Raw genomic sequence first — 15,863 nt, forward strand, 5'->3', positions numbered from 1 at the left:
TGGGAGGTTAGGGAGGAAATTGCGGGTCCCCTAGCAGAGATATTTGAATCATCCACCGCTACAGGTGAGGTGCCTGAAGATTGGAGGGTAGCAAATGTTGTGCCTTTGTTTAAGAAGGGCGGCAGGGAAAAGCCTGGGAACTACAGACCGGTGAGCCTGACATCTGTAGTGGGTAAGTAGTTAGAGGGTATTCTGAGAGACAGGATCTACAGGCATTTGGAGAGGCAGGGACTGATTAGGAACAGTCAGCATGGTTTTGTGCGAGGAAAATCATGTCTCACGAATTTGATTGAGTTTTTTGAAGGGGTAACCAAGAAGATAGATGAGGGCTGTGCAGTAGACGTGGTCTACATGGACTTTAGCAAAGCCTTTGACAAGGTACCGCATGGTAGATTGTTACATAAGGTTAAATCTCACGGGATCCAAGGTGAGGTAGCCAATTGGATACAAAATTGGCTTGACGACAGAAGACAGAGGGTGGTTGTCGAGGGTTGTTTTTCAGACTGGAGGCCTGTGACCAGCGGTGTGCCTCAGGGATCGGTGCTGGGTCCGCTGTTATTTGTTATTTATATTAATGATTTGGATAAGAATTTAGGAGGAATGGTTAGTAAGTTTGCAGATGACACCAAGATTGGTGGCATTTTGGACAGTGAAGAAGGTTATCTAGGTTTGCAACGGGATCTTGATAAATTGGGCCAGTGGGCCGATGAATGGCAGATGGAGTTTAATTTAGATAAATGTGAGGTGATGCATTTTGGTAGATCGAATCGGACCAAGACCTACTCCGTTAATGGTAGGGCATTGGGGAGAGTTTTAGAACAAAGAGATCTAGGAGTACAGGTTCATAGCTCCTTGAAAGTGGAGTCACAGGTGGATAGGGTAGTGAAGAAGGCATTCGGCATGCTTGGTTTCATTGGTCAGAACATTGAATACAGGAGTTGGGATGTCTTGTTGAAGTTGTACAAGACATTTGTAAGGCCGCACTTGGAATACTGTGTACAGTTCTGGTCACCCTACTGTAGAAAGGATATTATTAAACTAGAAAGAGTGCGGAAAAGATTTACTCGGATGCTACCGGGACTTGATGGTTTGACTTATAGGGAGAGGTTGGATAGACTGGGACTTTTTTCCCTGGAGAGTAGGAGGTTAAGGGGTGATCTTATAGAAGTCTATAAAATAATGAGGGGCATAGATAAGGTAGATAGTCAAAATCTTTTCCCAAAGGTAGGGGAGTCTATAACAAGGGGGCATAGATTTAAGGTGAGAGGGGAGAGATACAAAAGGGTCCAGAGGGGCAATTTTTTCACTCAAAGGGTGGTGAGTGTCTGGAACGAGCTGCCAGAGGCAGTAGTAGAGGCGGGTACAATTTTGTCTTTTAAAAAGCATTTGGACAGTTACATGGGTAAGATGGGTATAGAGGGATATGGGCCAAGTGCAGGCAACTGGGACTAGCTTAGTGGTATAAACTGGGCGACATGGACATGTTGGGCCGAAGGGCCTGTTTCCATGTTGAAAAAAAAAAGAAAAAAAAAAGAAATTGTAGTGAACGTTCGTTGAACTGCCTCTCAGGCAAGCATATCCTTCCTTAGATAAGGAGACCAAAGCTGTACACTACTCCAGGTACTTGTTGGGCTGGAAACATACTGATCAAGAAAATTCTCCTGAACACACTTCAGAATTTCCTCCCCCTCTTTGCCCTTTACACTATTACTGTCCCAGTCTACATTAAGATAGATGAAGTCCCCCATTATCACTACTCTATAGATCTTGCACCTTTCTGTAATTTCCCTGAAAATGTGCTCCTCTCTATCTTTCCCACTAGTTAGTGGCCTATGGAACACACCCAGTAGTGTAATGATGCCTCTTTTGCTTCTTAACTCTAACCAAATAGATTGTATTTGCATTTTTCAGAATCAGCCAAGCATTTTGCTATTGCTCAGCATTCATCATTCTTACCAAACTCCAGGGCTATTAATGCAAAATAGCAGGTAGCAAATCACACTATACAAGATAAGTATAGAAATTTATGCCAAATTATTAGCCTTTACTATGGACATTAAAGTTTTCTTTGTTGTCCCCAAAAGACAGTCAAATTCATTTAATTTCCGCTCATTTTTAACTTGAACTTTATCTTGTTTCAACACTAAAAAGCAAACAGCCCGTAAGCTTACAAAAGACCCTCCCTCCTAGTCATGTGTACTAATTCTTTCAACTTGAAAGGGAGACTGGCAAAGACAAAATCATTCCTTACGTGCTACAAAGCTGTGAGAGTCGATTAAGGTGCTCCATACTATGCAACTGTGAGGTGTTAATTGAATGATTCATAATATATTAACAAGTTGGGACTGTGTACACCGGTTGCTAAGCAACAAAATCTATTATGAGTTTGAATTTATACACAGGTGTCTGCGTTTTCACTACAAATGTGCTACAAGTGAAACTCATGGCTGAATCAGAAAGGGGAACAGAATCAATATGTATCAGATATATGGAGTGGTGGATGTAAGGAAAATAAACCACTGAGGGAGATTATCATAGAAGTTTACAGCATGGAAACAGGCCCTTCGGCCCAACATGTCCATGTTGCCCAGTTTATACCACTAAGCTAGTCCCAATTGCCTGCACTTGGCCCATATCCCTCTATACCCATCTTACCCATGTAACTGTCCAAATGCTTTTTAAAAGACAAAATTGTACCCGCCTCTACTACTGCCTCTGGCAGCTCGTTCCAGACACTCACCACCCTTTGAGTGAAAAAATTGCCCCTCTGGACCCTTTTGTATCTCTCCCCTCTCACCTTAAATCTATGTCCCCTTGTTATAGACTCCCCTACCTTTGGGAAAAGATTTTGACTATCTACCTTTTCTATGCCCCTCATTATTTTATAGACTTCTATAAGATCACCTCCTACTCTCCAGGGGAAAAAGTCCCAGTCTATCTAACCTCTCCCTGTAAGTCAAACTATCAAGTCCCGGTAGCATCCTAGTAAATCTTTTCTGCACTCTTTCTAGTTTAATAATATCCTTTCTATAATAGGGTGACCAGAACTGTACACAGTATTCCAAGTGTGGCCTTACTAATGTCTTGTACAACTTCAACAAGACATCCCAACCCCTGTATTCAATGTTCTGACCAATGAAACCAAGCATGCCGAATGCCTTCTTCACCACCCTATCCACCTGTGACTCCACTTTCAAGGAGCTATGAACCTGTACTCCTAGATCTCTTTGTTCTATAACTCTCCCCAACGCCCTACCATTAACGGAGTAGGTCCTGGTCCGATTCGATCTACCAAAATGCATCACCTCACATTTATCTAAGTTAAACTCCATCTGCCATTCATCGGCCCACTGGCCCAATTTATCAAGATCCCGTTGCAATCCTAGATAACCTTCTTCACTGTCCAAAATGCCACCAATCTTGGTGTCATCTGCAAACTTACTAACCATTCCTCCTAAGTTCTCATCCAAATCATTAATATAAATAACAAATAACAGCGGACCCAGCACCGATCCCTGAGGCACACCGCTGGTCACAGGCCTCCAGTCTGAAAAACAACCCTCTACAACCACCCTCTGTCTTCTGTCGTCAAGCCAATTTTGTATCCAATTGGCTACCTCACCTTGGATCCCGTGAGATTTAACCTTATGTAACAACCTACCATGCGGTACCTTGTCAAAGGCTTTGCTAAAGTCCATGTAGACCATGTCTACTGCACAGCCCTCATCTATCTTCTTGGTTACCCCTTCAAAAAACTCAATCAAATTCGTGAGACATGATTTTCCTCTCACAAAACCATGCTGACTGTTCCTAATCAGTCCCTGCCTCTCCAAATGCCTGTAGATCCTGTCTCTCAGAATACCCTCTAACAACTTACCCACTACAGATGTCAGGCTCACCGGTCTGTAGTTCCCAGGCTTTTCCCTGCCGCCCTTCTTAAACAAAGGCACAACATTTGCTACCCTCCAATCTTCAGGCACCTCACCTGTAGCTGTCGATGATTCAAATATCTCTGCTAGGGGACCCGCAATTTCCTCCCTAACCTCCCATAACGTCCTGGGATACATTTCATCAGGTCCCGGAGATTTATCTACCTTGATGCGCGTTAAGGCATCCAGCACCTCCCTCCCTGTAATATGTACACTCCTCAAGACATCACTATTTATTTCCCCAAGTTCCCTAACATCCATGCCTTTCTCAACCGTAAATACCGATGTGAAATATTCATTCAGGATCTCACCCATCTCTTGTGGTTCCGCACATAGATGACCTTGTTGATCCTTAAGAGGCCCTACTCTCTCCCTAGTTACTCTTTTGCCCTTTATGTACTTGTAGAAGCTCTTTGGATTCTCCTTTGCCTTATCTGCCAAAGCAATCTCATGTCCCCTTTTTGCCCTCCTGATTTCTCTCTTAACTCTACTCCGGCAATCTCTATACTCTTCAAGGGATCCACTTGATCCCAGCTGTCTATGCATGTCATATGCCTCCTTCTTCTTTTTGACTAGGGCCTCAATCTCCCGAGTCATCCAAGGTTCCCTACTTCTACCAGCCTTGCCCTTCACTTTATAAGGAATGTGCTTACCCTGAACCCTGGTTAACACACTTTTGAAAGCCAAACTCATCCGGTGGTTTAATCCTGTCGGCCATCACTTCCAATTCATGTAATATTTATACAGAAAAGTAGCTAATGTAACATTTTTATAAGATGTGAAAACACTCGGTTCTATCGAGAGAATCAGCAAAGAAAAAAACAGAACCTATACCACAAAGCCTAAAAAAAAATCAGAGTAACTCTACTGTATAACTACCAGACCTGATCCACAATGATAGACTTTGGCTCAGAGGTAGCACTCCCACCTCTGAGTCAAACATCTTCTCTACAATGATGAGAACATAAGGACTTAAGAAATAGGAGCAGGAGTAGGCCGTACGGCCCCCCGAGCCTGCTCCATCATTCAATAAGATCCTGGTTGGTCTTCTACCTCATCTCCACTTTCCCACCCTATCCCCATATTCCTTGATTCCCTTGGTGTCTAAAAATCTATCAGTCTCAGTTTAGAATGTACTCAACGACTGATCATCCACAGCCCTCTGGGATAGAGAATTCCAAAGATTCACAACCTTCTGAGTGAAGAAATTAGTTCTCATCTCAGTCCTAAATGGCCGACCCCTTATCCTGAGACTATGAACCCCTAGTTCTAGAATCTCCAGCCAGAGAAAACAGCCTCTCAGCATCTACCCTGTCAAGCCCCCTAAGAATTTTATACATTTCAATGAGATCACCTTTCATTCTTCTAAACTCCAGAGAACATAGGCCCATTCTACTCAATCTCTCCTCATATGACAATCCTCTCATCCCACAAATCTATCTAGTGATCCTTTGTTCCATCCCCATAAGGCAAATATATCCTTCTTTACGTAAAGAGACCAAAACTGTATACAGTACTCCAGGTGTGGTCTCACCAAAGCCCTATATAATTGAATCAAGACTTCCTTACTCTTAAACTCCAGCCCCCTTGCAATAAAGGTTAACATACCATGATAACCAAAACACTTTTTTTGTTTAGTTTATATTTGTAATTGCTTGCAGATCTTTCTAGAATTTAGTGACCTGCAGCTTCTGGAGCCATTTATCCACAGTCATTGCCTGTAGATATGGTTGGTGACATTATGACAGGTGCAGCTATGGTGCGTGCTGATCTCCCTGTCATGCCTTCTTTCATCTTGTATCACTTGTATCTTTTATCAGAGAGAAGGCTATTCTTGATCTGGTAATGTGTAATGAGACAGGATTAATTAATGACCTCATTGTGAAGGAGCCTGTAGGTAGCAGTGATCACAATATGATTGAATTTCACATTCAGTTTGAGGGAGAAAAGAGTAAGTCTAAGACTAGTGTTTTAAACTTAAATAAGGGCAAATTTGAGGGCATGAAGTCAGAGCTGGCTAAAGTGAACTGAGAACTTAGGTTAAGGCATATGTCAGTAGAGATGCAGTGGCAGACATTTAATGAGATACTTCATAACACTCAGCAAAGATACATTCCAGTGAGAAAGAAAGACTCTCGGGGAAGGACGTATCATCTGTGGCTAACTAAGGAAGTTAAAGATAGTTTCAAATTGAAAGAAAAAGCATACAATTCCACGAAGATTAGTGGCAGCTCAGAAGATTGTACAGAATATAAAAAACAGTAAAGAATGACTAAAAGAATAATAAGGAGGGAGAAATTAGAGTACGAGAGAAAGCCAGCTAGAAATATAAAAACAGATGGTAAGAATTTCTACAGGTAATTAAAAAGGAAAAGAGTAAATAAAGTGAGCATTGTTCCTCTAGAGAGTGAGTCCGGGGAATTAATAATGGAGAATAAGGAAATGGCGGATGAATTGAACAAATATTTTGCATCTGTCTTCACTGTAGAGGATACAAGTAACATGCCAGAAATAATTGTGAATCAAGAGGTGAAAAGGGAGCGAGGAACTTAAAACATTTACAATCACCAGGGAAAGGGTTCTGAAAAAAATATTAGAACTAAAAGCTGACAAGTCCCCAGGTCCTGACGGGCTTCATCCCAGGGCCTTAAAAGAAGTGGCTGCAGATATAGTAGATGCATTGGTGTTAATTTTCCAAAATTCCCTAGATTCTGGAAGGGTCCCATCAGATTGGAAAATAGCGAATGGAACTCCTCTATTCAAGAAAGGAGGGAGACAGAAAGCAGGAAACTACAGGCCAGTTAGCTTAACATCTGTCATAGGGAAAATGCTAGAATCTGTTATTAAGGAGGTTATAGCAGGGCATTTAGAAAATCTCAAAGAAATCAGGCAGAGTCAACACGGCTTTGTGAAAGGGAAACTGTGATTGACTAATTTATTAGAGTTCTTTGAGGAAGTAACAAGCAACATGGATAAAGGGGATCCTGTGGATGTGATGTACTTGGATTTGCAGAAGGCTTTTGACAAGGTGCCACATCAAAGGCTACTACACAAAATAAGAGCTCATGGTGTAGGGGGTAACATATTAGCATGGATAAAGGATTGGTTAGCTAACATGAAATAGAGAGTCGGCATAAATGGGTCATTTTCAGGTTGGCAAGATGTAATGAGTGGAGTGCCGTAGGGATCAGTGCTGGGGCCTCAACTATATACAATTTATATCAATGACTTGGATGAGAGACTGAACATATGGTTGCTAAATTTGCGGAAGACGCAAAGGTAGGTCGGAAAGTAAGTTGTGAAGAGAACATAAGGAATTTGCAAAGGGATATAGATAGGTTAAGTAAGTGGGCAAAAATTTGGCAGTTGGAGTATAATGTGGGAAAATGTGAACTTGTCCACTTTGGCAGGAGGAATAGAAAAGCAGTATATTATTTAAATGGAGAGAGATTGCAGAACTCTGAGGTATAGAGAGATCTGAGTGTCCTAGTACAAGAATCACAAAAAGTTAGTATGCAGGACGGCAAGTGATTAGGAAGGCAAATGGAATGTTGTCATTTATTGCAAGGGGAATGGAATATAAAAGTAGAGATGTTTTGCTACAGTTGTACAGGGCATTGGTGAGACCACATCTAGAATACTGTGTGTAGTTTTGGTCTCCTTATTTAAGAAAGGACATAATTGCTTTGGAGGCAGTTCAGAGAAGGTTCACTCGACTGATTCCTGGGATGAAGGGGTTATCTTATGAGGAAAGGTTGGACAAGTTGGGCCTGTATACACTGGAGTTTAGAAGAATGAGAGGTGCTCTTATTGAAACATATTAAGATCCTGAGGGGACTAGAAGGGGTTGATGCTGAGAGCATGTTTCCCCTTGTGGGAGAGACTAGAACTAGGGGCCACAGTTTAAAAATAAGGGGTCTCCCATTTAAGACGGAGATGAGGAGAATTTTTTTCTCTCAGAGGGTCGTGAGTCTGTGGAACTCCCTTCCCCAGAGAGCGCTGGAGGCAGGGTCTTTGAATATTTTTAAGGCTGAGTTAGATAGATTCCTGATTAACAAGGGAGTGAAAGGTTATAGTAGGTAGACGGGAAAGTAGGGTTGAAGTCGCAATCAGATCAGCCATGATATTATCAAATAGCAGAGCAGGCTCGAGGGGCCGAATGGCTTACTCCTGCTCTTAATTCGTATGTTCGTACTTAAAGCATGAAAGACTGTGATAGTTGTGAGTAAGGTAACAGTTACTTGTGATGATGATAATATTGTGGGAGACACCTTATAGAGCCTGTTTTCTATAACGATCTGCCTGTTCTGCAGAACTCTTGGAAAAAGTTTCTCTACAGTTAGTTTCTCTGAGATGTTGATAACAATGATTGTCTTGCTTCTTTCATTATGTAAACATTCCTACCATGGTCTGATCTGGAAACTGCCAGAAAAGTACAGGAAATATTAGCATAAATAAATTATAAATTTATACACTTAACAGCTGCGAAGAAATTAGATGCAATGCTGGCAACCCAGTGGAGGAAGAAGCCAATGTGACCAGCTCAAAAGTCATGGCAAAATGTAGCTATCAGGCTCCTTTAAAAGAGGGGTGATTTGGTTGATACTCTGTGCAGTCTTCTGGGGTCTTCCAGGCGAAGACCCAGGCTTACTGTGGAGAAGTGTGAGGTAATACATTCTGGGAAGAAAAGCAGGGAATCGGAGTACATACTCAATGGGAAGATGCTGAAGGGTGTGGATGAGCAGAAGGATCTTGGAGTTCAAATACATAATTGCATGAATTAGAAAACATTAAAGCCATAGGGAGTGTACAGCGTAGATTCACCAAGATAATATCAGGGATAGGAAACTGTAGTTATGAGGAGAGACATGAGAAACGGGATCTCTTTCCACTGGAACAGCGAAAGCTAAGAGGAGATTTAATAGAGACTGTGTTCAGGAAAACATGGTCTATATGTGATCTAACCAGCGGTCCTTAAAACAACATATGTCAAGATGTTAATATCAAGCACAGATGTCCATTGAACATGGGAAATGTCTGCAGACGGCAAAGCGTGGTGACTACTTCATTCACTAAAAAACAATCAATCTAAAATCATTAATTCCCTTTGTAAATGTTGCCTTTTATTAAAAAGTAAGCAATTAAATGGAAATCACTAAAAAGCCAACCAATAAAATTCCTGAAATACTTTACAGAATGTTGGGTAGTGACTAGACACTGAGTATAGAGAAGTGTGTAGTATTACCAAATTCAGTAATTGTGTAATTCAACATCGATAGAACATATTTCACATTACACCACTCCTTTGAGCACCCAAGTTGATTTCCAACTGACCCCACTCCTAAAAATAACATTTATAATGTAATAATGGGGGGGAAACATCATAAAACTTACCTGCTATTCGTTTATCCCACTTTTGAGTAGCTAAAACAACATTCATCTGCAGAGGCTTGTCCCTCACTTGGTGCCCTCATGATTGGTTCCTACTCCATTCCTGCTGTTCGACTCCAGAACCATGAGTGCTGTCTAATCCCAGCCATTCCCAAGACTCCATCTCCCTCCTGAAATGATGTCAGACTCCACTATCCTCCCCAACTGCTGGCCGATGTCTAGCCTTTAAAAGCTATTAGACCTCAGCTCCCATGAGCTTTGCCAGGCCCCAGACCTCCCAGGTACTGCCACTCCCATCCCCCATACAAGTGCTATCAAGTCCAACACATGATCGTTGCCAAGGCACGGTTTCCAATCCCACCAAATGCTGCCACCGCGGCAGCAGCTCCTCTCCATGTTCCCTGATTCTGGCCCCCAACCCCCACTGCCTTTGCCCACTCCATCTCACATGCTAACCTCAGCCTCAGCCCCCAGCCCAATACCCCAATTTCTCTCTCACCTGCAAGCATTGCACAAGCCATCAAACAACCTGTCCCCACCTGATTCATCTCCAACCCACCTTGGTCTGTATCACAGGCTTCAACAAAGGTAAGACATTGAAATTGAGGAGAGCAGTGCAATAGCGTGTGTGAGAGCCATGTGAGACAGTGGGAGACAGAAGCAGACATTAAGAAGAGAGGAGGCTGGGGGAAGAAGAGACTTGCCGAAAATATGATAGAGAAAAAATGAGACTCAAACAGAGAGGTGCAGACACCATAGTGAGAAAAATATCTGACAGCCATGCAACAAGAACAACTTGCATTTTTTAGCGCCTTTAACATAGTAAAAAGATGTTCACAGGAGTGATTATCAAACAAAATATGATACGTAGCCACATAAGGAGATATTAGGACAGGTGATCAAAAAGGTAGCTTTTAAGGAGCGTCTTAAAGGAGGAAAGAAAGGTACAGAGGCGGAGAGGTTTAGGTTGGGAATTTCAGAGCTTAGGACCTAGGCAGCTGAAGGCACGGACTAATGGTGGGGCGAAGAAAATACATACTGCTTACTGGCAGTTTACTGGTGTTACTTCTGAGTTATGTGTGGGGTACCACTCAGAGTTCAATTTTATGCAGAAAGTAAAAGAGTGGAACCCATAGAAAGACAGAGGGCCACAGAAAGAGAAAGAGCGGATAAGAAGCAGAGAAACAGTTAAAGTAAGAGAGGCCCAATTACTTTTTGTCCCTGAGCAACATAACGGGAGATCAACAAGTTATATATAAAGAATACATGCTGCTTACTGGCAGTTTACTGGTGGTACTTCTGAGTTATGTGTGTGATACCATTCAGAGGTTAAGTTTATGCAAACCACTGGTCACTATTGTGTATCCTATATTTTCGCCACACATGTGGATTGAATTTCGATAGTTTATTTGCTAAACTCAGCTCAATTTGCACTCCTGAAATCGTGTGATGGAGTATGTGACACATTTACATCCATGCACAATGATGGCATAATCTCAACTGTCTTCCTTCATGCCAATTATCAACAAAGCACTGTAGCACTCTTCACATTCCTAGCACCATAGCAACACCCATCTCCAGTCAATCAAAACCATTTAATATTGCTTGCGATGAAGAACTCAGGTCTCCTCAAAACCTAAAACACCAGGGAAGTGGCAAAGTTCATAATGAAAGACAGCAGAACAAAACTTCTATGCTGGATATTACCTCAGTCTTTTAATCTCCAAATTAACAATCCTCTCACAGACTTCCGAAACAAAATTGACTACACTCCAGAAGACCTGGAGCTAATTTTTTCCACACTTAAACTCTCCAACAGCAAGAACTATGGGCAAGGTATTTTTTTCCTACAAATTAAAAGAGAAATAGATGCTCTCCTGATAATACTGTACACAATACAAAGCCAGTGAATAAGTTCCATGTTAACAAAATCAAGGTAAATGCAAGATAACCTACCAGGGTCTTCTGGTCTGCAACAAAATACAACCATTCCATTTCAAAATGGTGAAGATTTAAGGATATATATCTTCTTTCAAAAAGCTCAATAAAAAACTTACATTTCTCTAGTACTCATTGCGTACAAAGTGCAAAGAATGATTTACAGGACGGTAGATACTGGGCACAGAAGATAAAAGAGTGTAGCATTACCAAATTGAGTAATTGTGCAATTCAACATTTATAGAACATATTCCAACTTGGCAACTAGACAAGATGCTACAACACTCCAAACTTCCCATTATAAAACAAGATGATTCTGGGTATGAATCTTCATCATCAGTTAGATTTATATAGAAATCATTCCCATTTACTATCAAGGGCTCAAACACACGCAAACTAGAAAATTCACCCTTTGAATGTCTAAATGAATTAAATTTATTATTATATTTAAAAAGTACACTTAAGAAGACTTTCTTCACGATTTCCACTCCTCTGCAATGAACACAGCAGCCAACTCCAATCAACATTGAACTCAGGTCCATTACCACATCACTGCAGCAACTCTAGATCACAAAGCCTACAGGAGCCTTCTGTGAAAATAAGTCCCCACAAATAAACACAATCATGTATTTTTTTTAAAGAACTACATTCCACTCCTCTTAATTCAGTTGCTTAATTCAAATGATATAATAATTCAATTTTTAGCTGTGTTATTTAAATTTCTTCATTCAAATTATTGGATAATTTACATTTTTAACACAAAAATGACTGAAGTAGATTTTATGAAGGTCGGGGAATGTGCAGTACAGTGCATGTTGGGACTGGTAGTTTACTGAAAAACTAAAGCAGTGAGTGAGTCTCGCCTGCATAACCCACTCATCCGAATTATGCAGCCGTCAGTCAGTGATTTCACTTCAACTTCTGAAACCACCAGATCCAGCGAGGAAAATTCTGCTGTGTGAGTCACTGGAGGTAAATTTCTGGTTTAACAGATGTAGATCTGCAGCAATGTGAATTTTTCAATCTGTTTAATCCGGGTTTTCACTCAGCAGTACTGATATTAAGATTGCTTCAGAGCTGTAGGATCAGCCTCCTGGATTATTTATACCTTTTAATTTAACAAAAAATCCAAAACTCCACTGTTAAAGTTCACACTGTGCCAGATGTTCATCATCTGTAACGCCCCAGTCAAGAGGCTCGAATGGAGAATTTTCAGAACAGTTCCTGGAATTGAGGCCCTATTTTAAAACTCCCTGACGCAAGGATTTTAAAAAATGGTTGGAAAAGACAAATGTCATTTATCTCATCCAGTTTGTCTAGTTCAATAAATAAAATGATGGCAAAGTAAAGCCATTAAGAGAGAGAATGGATATGTATAAAGACTTGATATATAATATATATAAACTCGATATATATATATATTTATATAAAGACTCTATGTATATTGAAATATACTCTTGACTTATGCAGTATATATAAACTATTGAGAAATATGATATATATATGTAAAGACTCTTGACATAATAAATATGTAAACTCTTGAAATATATATGCAATATATATATAAAGACTCTTGTGTCTAGTAATCAGGTTTGTATGGTTAATGAATGATGTTACTGTCCTGTGGAGTTGTATGACGCCGGGGGGTGGGGTAGGGTAAAGAGGGTTGTGGGGGACTGGAGAGGGAGTTCTGCCCGGGGGCGGATCCAGCACCATAACATAACGGAGCACGTTGAGAGGCACTCGTGGAAAGTTAACCGACAGAGACATCGGTGATTTGTTGCTTCTCAGACGGTCGCCGGCCGCCTCCAAATCACCAGCTCCAGAACCCAGACCTTTATCCAACTGCACGCAAACTACACACACCGTGACATCTTAAGCAGAAGCAGCAGCAGCAGCAGCAACAGCAGCCCAGCCATTCCCTGACTCCCCAGGAACAAACCAAGAGGCAGAGACTGGGAATTCTCCAGCCTGGAACAGCACCCAGACACTGAGCCCGGGTAAGCAGCACATGCTGGGGAAGGGAAGGGAAGGGAGGGAGGTCTGCAAAAAGAAACAAAATCCAGCTGGGGATTTATGAGGGGAATGAAATGGGATTTGATTTCTGTTGCTTGAATGGAAAGGCGCATGTTTTCCACACAAGCTGCTTTTGTCAACTTTTACTCCGGGGGAGCTGATCTCACTTTCCAAGTTTCCTTTTGTGAGGCTGTCCCGCAAGATCGGAGCGCTTCAAGTCGACAGTTTCGCTGCCCTGCCGCGGGGGATGGACAGGGGAGTAAGATTAACGCTGACCGTCTCGGTTGGCGGGCTCGCTGTACCGACAGTGAGATCAGAAAGGGATTGATAACCATGTGGAGAAATTTGCTAATACGACGGTCACAGACACAGAGCCCGGTATATGAACATTCATTCGCATTGAGGTAAACTCTGAAATCACGCAGAGCTCGGTTGATCAGCTATTTTGGGAAGGTTGAAATTCTAACCATTCCACGGTTTGCTGACTGACCCAGTGTTTGTTTCTCTGTGTGTGTGTGTGTGTGTGTGTGTAGTTTTGCCTGCCTCAAAACCAGTAATATGACACATTTTGCTTCCCTGCTTCCAAAATGTGCAGTGAAATTCAGGCATGAAGTTGCAGAATTGGGGACACTTGGAGCTCTGAGAGTGCCTGCAAAATTAAGTATGCTCACACTTCTTAGCCTTGGCACAGGTTGCAGGATTACTGTGACGTCTTACGCTGTCCTTAAGCTGTATTTTTAGTGTCACTGCTATGTTAAGTTTTTTTTGCTGTGTGCCAGCACCAAAAGTGGAGTATAATGCTGCCAGTCCCAGTTTAATCTGGTCAGCACTGATGCAGATGAAACCTTTTTTAAGAGCTCTTTCATGGATTTTGTATTGTAATTGTGACTGGTGCAAAGTCCACATTGTAATTACTTTTTTTAAAAAATGTTAATACAGGAGACTGTGCTATTTTCTATTGATTCGAAAAGTGTTGATGGGTCAGTAATTGTTTTTTGATTAAGAGTACACGTGCAGTATAGGAGGCCAGTAAAATTACACTTGGAGTATGTGTGTTCGAGTACGTACGTTTGAGTGCACGTGTGGAGTTCTGTCGGTCCCCAGCAGTGCAAGAGGACGGTATCATTGACTATTCTGTTGCCATAAATTTGCACAAATGGTGCCAGTACTATCTCAGTACAATCCATATAACAGCAGTTTATCTGTATGTGTCAATTTAGTTAGCTATCTTAAGCTGTCTCTGCCTGCCCCCACTCTGCCCCCTTTCCTATCATTGTCCTCACTCTCTATGCTGGACTTTATCATACACTTCATACTTAATTCTTTTGTCTCACACGCACTTTGTCACTCAGCCTGTGTAAGCACCTCTGTCCTTCTTCCTCTTTTTCTTTTCTGTCTGTCTCTTCTCTCCACATGACATCCCTATGCCCCTGTCACTCTTACCTCAGCTTTCTCCTTCTGTTCCTTTATCTCTCTCCCTCATTTTGTCTTTGTGTTTTAATTCTCTCTCTCTCTTGCTTCCTAGAAGTAGCTCCGTTATTGCCTCTCCATGTCTGCTTTTTTGCTTCTTTCTCACCGTTTCATCCCCCCCCCCCCCCCCCCCCGTGTGCTGCACTCTGGCCCTCTTTGGAGCCCTGGGTCGCTTTCTGCTCTAGATAATTTCAGTATTTGTCCTGCCATCTATCTCTATCTCTTGCTCTATCTCTTTTTAGGAGGTAATTTTCCAATTTTGTATTCATGGTGCAGAACATTGGAAGTGTCCACCACTGTAGCTTTTGGCACTGATTGAGTGCAGAGGATTATACAGCGGTTACGCAGCTCACTTCAGTTTTCTGCCAATGCATTTAAATGGTTGGCAGATCAAGCAGAATGTATATCGGATGCGCTGTCGACCACACCTAATATTCTGATATGCACCCTTGGCATGCAGTGATCTGCACCAGGAGTACGAAAGCAGAAAACATACTAGAACATAAGAACATAAGAAATAGGAGCAGGAGTAGGCCAATCGGCCCCTCGAGCCTGCTCCGCCATTCAATAAGATCATGGCTGATCTGATCCTAACCTCAAATCTAAATTTATGTCCAATTTCCTGCCCGCTCCCCGTAACCCCTAATTCCCTTTACTTCTAGGAAACTGTCTATTTCTGTTTTAAATTTATTTATTTAATGATGTAGCTTTAAACGGTACAATGTTAAAGAGGGTTCAGGAACAGCACGACCTGGGGGTTCAAATCCACACATCTTTGAAGGTGGCAGGACAAGCTGATAAGGCTGCCAACAAAGCAAATGGGATCCTTGGCTTCATAAATAGAGGTTGTTCCCCTTAAAGCAGAAAAGGCTAAGGGGAGATTTCAAGGAAGTGTTCAAAATTATGAGGGGTTTTGATACAGTAGATAGGGAGAAACTGTTTCCACTGGCAGGAGGGTCAGTAATCAGAGGACACAGATTTAAGATAATTGGCAAAAAAGCCAGGGGTTAGACGAGGAGAAATTTTTTTACGCAGTGAGTTGTATTGATCTGTAATGCACTGCCTGAAAGGGTGGAGGGAGCAGATTCAATACTAACTTTCAAAAAGGAATTGGATATA

The 15,863-nt window shown here is 41.8% G+C and overlaps 1 protein-coding gene across 2 annotated transcripts in view; it reads left to right on the forward strand.

Annotated features, from left to right (window-relative positions):
• The first annotated feature begins 12,967 nt into the window (after nt 1-12,967).
• The window catches only part of LOC137334059 (sodium-coupled neutral amino acid transporter 3-like), a 106,658-nt gene continuing 103,762 nt past the window's right edge, over nt 12,968-15,863 (forward strand). Inside the window, exon 1 of one of the 2 annotated variants that reach the window (XM_067998501.1) lies at nt 12,968-13,258. The gene's annotated coding sequence lies outside the window, so the exon portion shown is untranslated. Of the gene's footprint in view, nt 13,259-13,607; nt 13,679-15,863 lie in introns of those variants that run through there. The other variant, XM_067998502.1, reaches the window with a different exon arrangement.

This window comes from Heptranchias perlo, chromosome 17 (genome assembly GCF_035084215.1).
Source record: "Heptranchias perlo isolate sHepPer1 chromosome 17, sHepPer1.hap1, whole genome shotgun sequence".
In the NCBI taxonomy this organism is placed as follows: Eukaryota; Metazoa; Chordata; class Chondrichthyes; order Hexanchiformes; family Hexanchidae; genus Heptranchias; species Heptranchias perlo.